The sequence below is a fragment of the Podarcis erhardii genome (assembly GCF_964252035.2).
Source record: "Podarcis erhardii genome assembly, chromosome: 8".
NCBI classification, from domain to species: domain Eukaryota; kingdom Metazoa; phylum Chordata; class Lepidosauria; order Squamata; family Lacertidae; genus Podarcis; species Podarcis erhardii.
Window position 1 is genome coordinate 30,552,921 of NC_138499.1, and position 9,087 is coordinate 30,562,007.

Genomic DNA, 9,087 nt, shown 5'->3' on the forward strand with positions numbered 1-9,087 from the left:
CACATACTTAGTCAAGCTTGTGGCTTAATTACACAGGTAGAGTAAATTAATGAACATGATCTGTTGCAATTGCCAAGCTCTGATTAAATATTTGAATATAATAAAACCTTCCTCGGGTTGCAGTAATGACACCAGTCCATCTTGACAAAGAGTAGCATGGCTAATTATAATTTACAGCAGATTCCCCCCCCATTCCTAAAAAAAAGGAACTTTGTTTTGCTCCAGAAAGGTGGCCATTTTCTTTAAAAAGTAGGGGAGAAACCATTTTGTTCTTAGAAAATAATATGTATCTGAAGTCTGGGATCCTAAGTTCATATTTGGAAATAAGTTTCAAATGAAATAGTAGAGCTGATTTTCAGACAAAATTGGTAAGGGCTGCAGCTCCTGTCATTTGCTGGAAATAAGTATTTAAATGTATGCTTTAATGTCAACAAGACAAACTATAGACTGTTAGAAAGTTGAGGCTAAGAACCTGAACTGCAAGCTTTCCGTTTTCTTACAATTAATCGAGATTCTCTTTAAATGTTTAGATGTAGATGTTTTAATCATATTCTGATGTTGTGGAAATATCTTGGTTCTGACTAAGGTGGCATAGGCCGGGTTTGAATGCAACATCGCCTGTTTTTCAAACCATAATTTGTGAAGCAGGAACAAGGGTCAGGCCTGCATACTCTTCCCTGTCCCCTCCTCTTGAGCATTGGCTTCAGTGTGGAGATCTTGATTTGCTTTTAAATCAGAGCTCCTTGTGGTATCCAAAACAAGAAACTGCTTTAATATCAGTTTACTAACAGAGGTGTTAAATCATAAGACAACCCTGGGCGACCTGTCTGAATCCGACCTACTTTTGGTTTTTGACAGACATGGCAAAGTTGCAAGCTGTACATATGTTCAACCTCTCTCAAGGCCAGCTCAGTGTGTAAACTTCACTAAACAAATCAACTTGTGAGAAGGTTAGCCTATGAGGGGGAAGTTTGCCTGGCTCTCTACAAGCTTGGAAACCTAGGCTGTAGTCTACAGAACTACTTTTCTGAAGTTCTCTTGCAGATTTTTGCTGAACTTATATAAGATTTTCTGGAGAAAGGTATCTAGCAGAGTTTTATAGCTGCAATCACTGTTGAATGTCTATGCTAATTCAACTTTTATCTCCGTTTGTGTCTCATGTCCATCTCTGAGCTACATTGCAGCTTATAGAAGCTTTGACTTATTTGTGAATTATGCTCCTAGCCTTCACATGTGAGAAGTTATGTTTTAATATGCATGTTCGTCAGGTTCAGAGCTTTCTAGAAGAGAAGTGTAAGAGATTTCCATACCCTTTTTCTCCCTGTCAAGATTGTATTGCTGCTGAAAATGTATAATTTTAGTGAATGTTGGAGAGGCACATGGTACAATAATAAGCTTTCTTTTTTGGGGGGAAAAGCTAAGTTCCAAAGTGTACATGGAATACATGTTATCAAGCACACTTGGTAAGCGCAAAAGCACTAGTTTATATTTAAGAAATTGACAGTACAATCCTAACCATGTCTACTCAGAAGTAAAACTTACTGAATTCCATGGGGCCTATTCCCAGGTTAGGATTGCAGCCTAATATGTCAATCTTAAATATTTAATTCATGTGTTGAGTTTGGTTTTCTAGGGATTACTTGCAGAGTTCTATAAAACTGCAGCATATTTATACTAAAGAAAAAAACAACCTGTTAACAAAAGGCTCATTGGGAATCCCCTAATTAGTTTGGGGAATATCACTTTAAATTGAACTAGTGGATTCTGATAACAAAAAAGGGTTTCAAGAAGGAAATGTAGTTAATATTATTCAGTTACTGCAGGGGTGGGGGAACCTTTTCCAGACCTAGGACCACGTCCCCTTCTGGGAAAGTTCCCAGGGGAGAATGAAATCTGAGGCAAAAAGCAGGCAGAGCAACAAATGTGAATTTTACCTTTGTACAATAGGCTAGTTTCTACACAGACACTCCTCATCCTATAGTCTCAATCCAGACAAACTAGAGGCACTATCAGAGTTCAAGGATGCATTCAAGGCAGAAAGAAACACTCAGAGGTAGGGCCAGCGAGGGGGTGTAGCCTGTGGAAAGTCCTGAGGGCCACATTTGGCTCCCACACCTGAGGTTCCCTGCCCCGGAATTACTGCTTCCACAGTTAACGTTTGCAGGAAAACCGTGTTTTGATTTATGTCTGCTCCCAGAAGAATCTATGGATTTTAATGAATGTATCTGTAACTGTGAAACTATGCATTTTTCATAAGAACATGTGTTACATTATACCTGTTCAGAAATCTTCCTAAAGGTCTACTAAAATGGTTAAATACCGCCCATGGTGAATTGCTCAAATTTCCATTCTTGGCACACTTCAAATTCTGCTTTAGAGGGATGAAAAGGAATGGCATCGCGGAAGAAATGTGTATTTCTCTCCCTCTAGGCCAGGCTTCCTCAACCTTGGCCCTCCAGATGTTTTGAGACTACAATTCCCTTCATCCCTGACACTGGTCCTGCTAGCTAGGGATGATGGGAGTTGTAGGCCAAAAACATGTGGAGGGCCGAGGTTGAGGAAGCCTGCTCTAGGTAATGCAGTTTTAAGACAAGGGGAAATCAAGTGAACTGCTCTCATGTCCCATTTATTTTTAGGCAGGAGACATGGGTGTTTGTCAGTGGGCCTTAACTGTGAGCAGGTTAAGTGGTGCTTGCAGTGGGCTATCCATTCTACATCCTGCTCTATCAGTGACTGTGTACATTCAGCCCTGTGAGTGGTTACTTGAAACTGGTTGCCATAGAGAGTCGGGTCAGTCTTCCCCACACTGATGCCTTCAATATATTTTAGACTATGTCCACCTCCGTCAACTCCAGCTAGTGTTGCTGTGCTGGATAGGATTGTATGGGGAGTAATAGTCCAAAATATCTGGATGGACGCTAAGTTGAGGAAGGCTGGGTTAGGTCATCAGGTGGTTTTGATCTTTTCAAATACCACCAGCCAACTTAAGAAGTAACTTTTGAAAACCTAGTCAAGATTCTGAATATGCCGTTGTAACGGAGCAGAGTTGCAGAGTAAAAATGGTGTTGTTAAATTTTATTTTTACTGTAGTGCTAATGAGTTAAAATCCTGCCATGTTTTATTGTAAACACAGTGCCAAATATTTCCTTTTGCCTGATTAACAATACAATTTTAGGAAAACTAGCATCCGTCCAAAACAGGATGAAAGTCTCTTGCTAGTCTCCTAGGACTCCAGTTATACAATATGATGTTCTTACAACTGGGGATCTATGCAGATTTGGAGGAATCTGCCTGCAAACATCATACTGAAGGGCTGAGCCTTGAACAATGCGCAGATAGAGCTACAATTACTACATTACTAGAGGGCTTTTTCACAGTAGTATATTGTGCTCCCTGTGCCAAGGAGGTGACTTTAGGTTAGCCTCAGATTAGAGTCAAGCATACCTCGGAGCAGGGAGTGGAATTTCATCCACCAAAATTTAGCACGAGTCTATCTGGGGAATAACTGCAGCCTACCTCTAGTCTGACACGGGGACAGGAGGCAACTTATCCCTAGGTGAATGCTGCAAAAATTACTAACGTGTTTCAGAACCTGTAAGACTATGTCATATGCCTGCGGTTTCACTTCCACTGGAATCAGTGGAGCTCCTTCCAAAGAATGCAATGAGAGTGAGTCATCCTTTGGTTTTCAGGAGGAGTTTCTTTTATTGTCTGTTTTAATATGGGGAATTCACTTTATAAATATTTGACAAAGAGAGCTTCCAATTTTGGCACTAATGGAAATACTGGATACTTTTAATATATATTTAGAAGGTTATTTGAAAAGCAAAATGTTCTGTCTTTTTATATAATTTTTAGCCAGATACATATACTCTGATTACTACTTCTGTGGATTCCTATCAGACTGTAAGTGCAAAAAAAAAACAAAAAACTAGTTCAGGTTTCAAAACCCAGGGGGTAGAGGACAGGGGAACTGACTGTTTTGAAGTGCTTTGCTAGTTTTTGGTATATTGTGTGTTTGTATATAAATATATCTATATACATTATAAAGATATATAAAAATAGGCCTGTAAGGTTAAATGTTTTGTGTTTTTATCGCTGTACTCTAAGGGAAAAAAATGTGTTTTGTATTACTTTATGAATTAATTACAAAAGGCTTTATGCATTGATCAAAATGTTTTCTAGCTATTTTACACCAGAAGTTGATAAATAACTCTAATCCTATGTAAATTCACAACATTGAGTTTAGAAGTGGAATTTGAGATTTTTAAGCTGGCTCTGATGGATGGCACCAGATAAAATGCACTTTCTTTGTGGCATGTAATGTATTTTGCTCTCAATGGGCTTTAAAACAAAAGACCACAACATGTTTACATCTTTTCTTGTGCCCTCCTCTTCCCCCCTTCCTTTATAATAATTGCAAAAAATAAAATATTTCCTCTTGGAGGGGGGGAAGCAAACAAATATCTGAGTTACTGAAGTAACATTGTTCAAGAACGGATTGTTTGGAATAGATTAGTATGTTGGTTTAAAAAAACAAATCATTTTAGTGATAGTCTTCAGTATGTGAGCTCTGCTTTGTGATGTTTGGTTGTGACAAATATGCTGTTGCTTATCTAGTCTAAATATCATTGTTTTCTTGTATTTTACTGTTAATGGCTATTCCATTAGTTGCACTTGCTTGAACTGAGTCAGAAGACTCAGAAGAAGTCTTGCGGAACTATTGAGACTGTTATGATGTCCAGAAACATTACTTAAATGCACTTATAATTGATTTACTACCATGCAGTATGTTGAACTGTTTCATGTAATAAAAGCATTTGTTGTATAAACTTTGTCGTGAGGACAATTTTCCTTGGGCTACTTTTTGTGCTGAAACAAAAAGATGGGGGGGGGGGGACACCAGCAAAGGCAGGGGAACACACAGCCAAATCTAATGTACTAATCCACTTATTGGAACATGGAATTTAAGCAATTGAAAGGGTTCAAAAGTCCAACACATGTGATGGCTCTTCTTCGGAACAGATTACAAAACGATGGATGGATATAAAGACATGATCCAAAAAAGCAAACAAACCCCAATGTCTTTAAATAATTTTAAACACCAATATTTGTCCATATGTTATACTGATTTGAGATAACTCTGATTTATATATGCTAGACCCATTTCACTAGTGGAAGGGAAGCGAGACTTTAATATTTTGATACACACCTTTCCTTCATGTTTGGATAGTCCTAAGAAGCAAACATTCTTGCGTAAGTACAGCTATGCTGAAGACCACTACTGTAATAAAAACTCCCTTTGCTCAACCGTGTACACCATGGGTAGGCAAACTAAGGCCTGGGGGCCGGATCCAGCCCAATCGCCTTCTAAATCCGGCCTGCAGCCGATCTAGGAATCAGCGTGTTTTTACACAAGTAGAATGTGTCCTTTTATTTAAAATGCATCTCTGGGTTATTTGTGGGGCATAAGAATTTGTTCCATTTTTTTCTTCAGAATGTAGTCCGGCCCCCCACAAAGTCTGAGGGACATTGGACCGGCCCCCTGCTGAAAAAGTTCGCTGACCCGTGGCGTACGCCATGCAGGAGTGCTGGCTTGGCCCCACAGCTGTGGTTGCATGGCCCTGACACCTAAATTTGTGGGTGCCTGGCACCTATGACACCATGAGATGCTAAGCCCTGTGTACCCTATTCAAAATGGTACCCAAATATTGGAATAAAATATACCTGCAAGAATATTCTCCATCACAAGACTTTTGCACCTTTACCAGTCCAGCATGGATTCCCTGCAACCTGCATGGATTCTATATCCAGCACAACAGCACCTAGAACAGAAAGACATCAAAACTAGCTGGAAAACCCATCTTATTAGATATATGTCTTCGTTGAGCAAATCTTTATCATAGGTTGCCCTCTTGTGGTGAGAAGGTGTGTTTGCAGCTTTAAAATCCCTAAAACTGCTCTTTACAAAGCAGCTAACGCCTGTGGTCTTTCCAGATAGTCGATACAACTGGCAGTGCTGGTGGCGCTGATAGGAACTGCAGCTTAGTAACATCTGCATCCATTCCCACTAAATTAAATGTTATTAAATGTCATATTCTCACTAAATTAATTGGAGCAAAAGCGCAGAAGGATTCTGCCTCAGAATCTGTTTGGACGGTTGGAGCTCAGCTCCAGGGCCTGTGACGTCATAATGAAAGTGGGTGTCTCAGATGTTGCCGCCTCTGGGCTGTAGGAGGCAGGAATACCACATCAGAAGATGCCAATTCCAGAAAGGATTGAGATTGTGCCTCTCTAAGGTAAAGGTAAAGGGACCCCTGACTGTTAGGTCCAGATGCGGACGATTCGGGTTACGCATGCATCTCGCTCTATAGGCCGAGGAAGCCGGCATTTGTCCACAGACTGCTTCCGGGTCATGTGGCCAGCATGGCGAAACCAGAGCAGTGCACAGAAACGCTGTTTACCTTCCCACCAGAGCGGTACCTATTTATCTACTTGCGCTTTGACGTGCTTTTGAACTGCTAGGCTGGCAGTTTAAGGTAGGAATGGCCAAAATTGGCCCTCCCCCTGTTTTGGGACTACAACTCCCATCATCCCTAGCTAACAAGACCAGTGGCAGTTTAAGGTAGGCATGGCCAAAATTGGCCCTCCAGCTGTTTTGGAACTACAACTCCCATCCCAGTGGTCAGGGATGATGGGAACTGTAGTCCCAAAACAGCTGGAGGGCCAAGTTTGGCCATGCCTGCTTAAGGCAATGAAACAGTTCAGCAGTTCAATGATGCAAGGGATTCAGAGAGGGAAAGTTATATTTTTTAATTAATTTGTATGCTGTTATTGACTGGGGTTTTTTCCCCTTCTTCCTAACAAAACAGGATCAACTGACCTATTCTCCCTTTCCCCTTCCTAGTGCATAAAAATCCAAATTAAAAGAAAAAGATAACAGAAAGGGGGATTAAGATATTGCACAGGTGATGTAGACCTCTCCAATTGTCCCACTAGCACCTGGGTTGGGGGCCACAGAAGGATGTGTCTCTGTTTATGATAGGGATAGCCAGCTGTACAGACCTGTACAGAAATATTTTTTTTTAAATCATGAAACAATAGCTTTTACAACTCAGTTCTTACTATCTTGGTTTGAGGGAATGAGTACGCATATCAGGATAAAAGGCCTATTGAAGTCAGACACTAGTGGCAACAAGATTATCCATCATGCAAAAACATATGTAGAATTTGTGCGCCCAATGTTTGAACTGTACAACTCCGTAACACTTTTTCACAATAACACATGTGTGGAGATACACTGGGCACAGATACAAGCTAATGGGTGAGCAAGCTTTTTTTTTTGCATTCCACCACTGATTCCAGTTTTTTGAGTTGCACATCTTGACTTCTAGACTGGCAGCTGCACACTGACAGCCAATGCCTCTAAGGGGGTCAATATACATATCTGGTGTGAGGAGAAGACGTAAATCACAACAAATTGTCCTGCTTTGTGGGTAGGCAGTGCCTTTCTCCTTGCCCTGCTACAGTTGCCTTCCCAGAAACTTTTATGTGCTACTTTCCCTGTGAGATTAGAAGCCCTGCAGCTAAAAGTAATTTCTTTGTTTAAATATTTATCAACCAGTGTCATAAAAAAAACCCCACAACATACAAAAATTATAATAAGATCAATGAAAACATTGGTAAAAACATCAATAAATACTGGTTGGCAAGAATAAATTAACATTTCAAAGACCTGCCTGAATAACACTATTTTAGGAGGAGCCTAAAAGAATTGTTGCCCTCAGGCTATGTACCGGTCTCCCCTTTGAGATTCTCCCACGTGTGGTAAGATTTTTAGATGGGGTGTAACACATGTCTTTTCAGATTAGGATGGCTGCATAGTTTTATTACACCTTGAATCTTGGGAAAGGCTGCTAACTAATGCAAAACAGAAAACAAAAAAGGGAAAGCTTGGGGGAAAAGTTAATAATATAACAAAAGGTCAGGTCTCCTCCTCCCCCCACCCTGCCCCATTGGCCCTTTGGCTCTGCCCTGTAAGCATTTGCACAGAGAACAGGTCCCAATTCTCGTGCAAAACTCCCAGGGGCTGCATTGATCCACGGGGGGGAAAGGTGCAGAAAGAAAGATGCACCACTTTTTGAAGATGGGTCACATATTCCTGCTTAGACTGGATGGCTCAAGTAGAGGCTCCAATGGGGAAATTCTCAGCACTCAGCTCTTGAAACATTGCAGCCATTGCTGTAGTGGCCCATCTAAACAGATGGAAGGAATTAGTGGATTCTCACTGCAGGGGTCACAGCTGCAGATGTCACTGGGAAATTCAGCGCTGCTGCTGCTGCAGCAGCCTCCAAAACAGCAAAGACGTAAAATGGAGAAGAGGAGCCAAAATCCCCCGAAGTCATGTGAGGGGTTAGGTAACCTGGGCTGGAATTCAAGCCACTAATCACTTCAGAAAAGTGGAAGAGTATGCTCCGTTTGCACTGCAGCCTAGCAGACCAATCCTATCTAGAGCTTTACCACAGCTAAAGCAGAGTGAGATCAACACTGCCCTGCCTGCTGCTGAGACCTATATTTAACCCAGTTGCTGTATCTCCTTGTGCTGTGCTGTACAAAGGGAAAACGGGGCCCCTTTTCCTACTACCCACAAAGCTCCTTTATAGGCCAGCCAAGTGCCTTGTGGACAATAAACTTGCTGAAGCCTTGGCCCCAGGTTTCTTCTGGGGCTTCCTTCCAGCAGGAGAGGAAGGGAGTGAGAGGCACATGGTGCTATGTTCCACAGCATTAGAAGGTTTTTCATTTTACTTCCATTATTCTTAGATACCTTGGGCACCTTTCAACACAAACGCTCACCAGAAGAGGAATGTGAAGCTGGAAACAGATGCAGCACTTTCAAAACGCTTTTCAACAGCAATGCATTTGCTTATGTTTATGACAAACCTAGACAGCATCTTAAAAAGCAGAGAAATCACATTGCCGACAAAGGTCCGTATGGTTAAAGCTATGGTTTCCCCAGTAGAGATGTATGGAAGTGAGAGCTGGACCATAAAGAAGGCTGATCGCTGAAGGATTGATGCTTTTGAATTA

At 41.2% G+C, this 9,087-nt stretch overlaps 1 long non-coding RNA gene across 1 annotated transcript; it reads left to right on the forward strand.

Annotated features, from left to right (window-relative positions):
• Positions 1-1,770: 1,770 nt before the first annotated feature.
• On the forward strand, positions 1,771-4,832 carry LOC309349070. The gene is made up of 2 exons (XR_014159664.1): positions 1,771-1,909; positions 1,953-4,832. It is a non-coding gene; the product is annotated as an uncharacterized lncRNA (long non-coding RNA).
• The last annotated feature ends 4,255 nt before the right edge of the window (positions 4,833-9,087 follow it).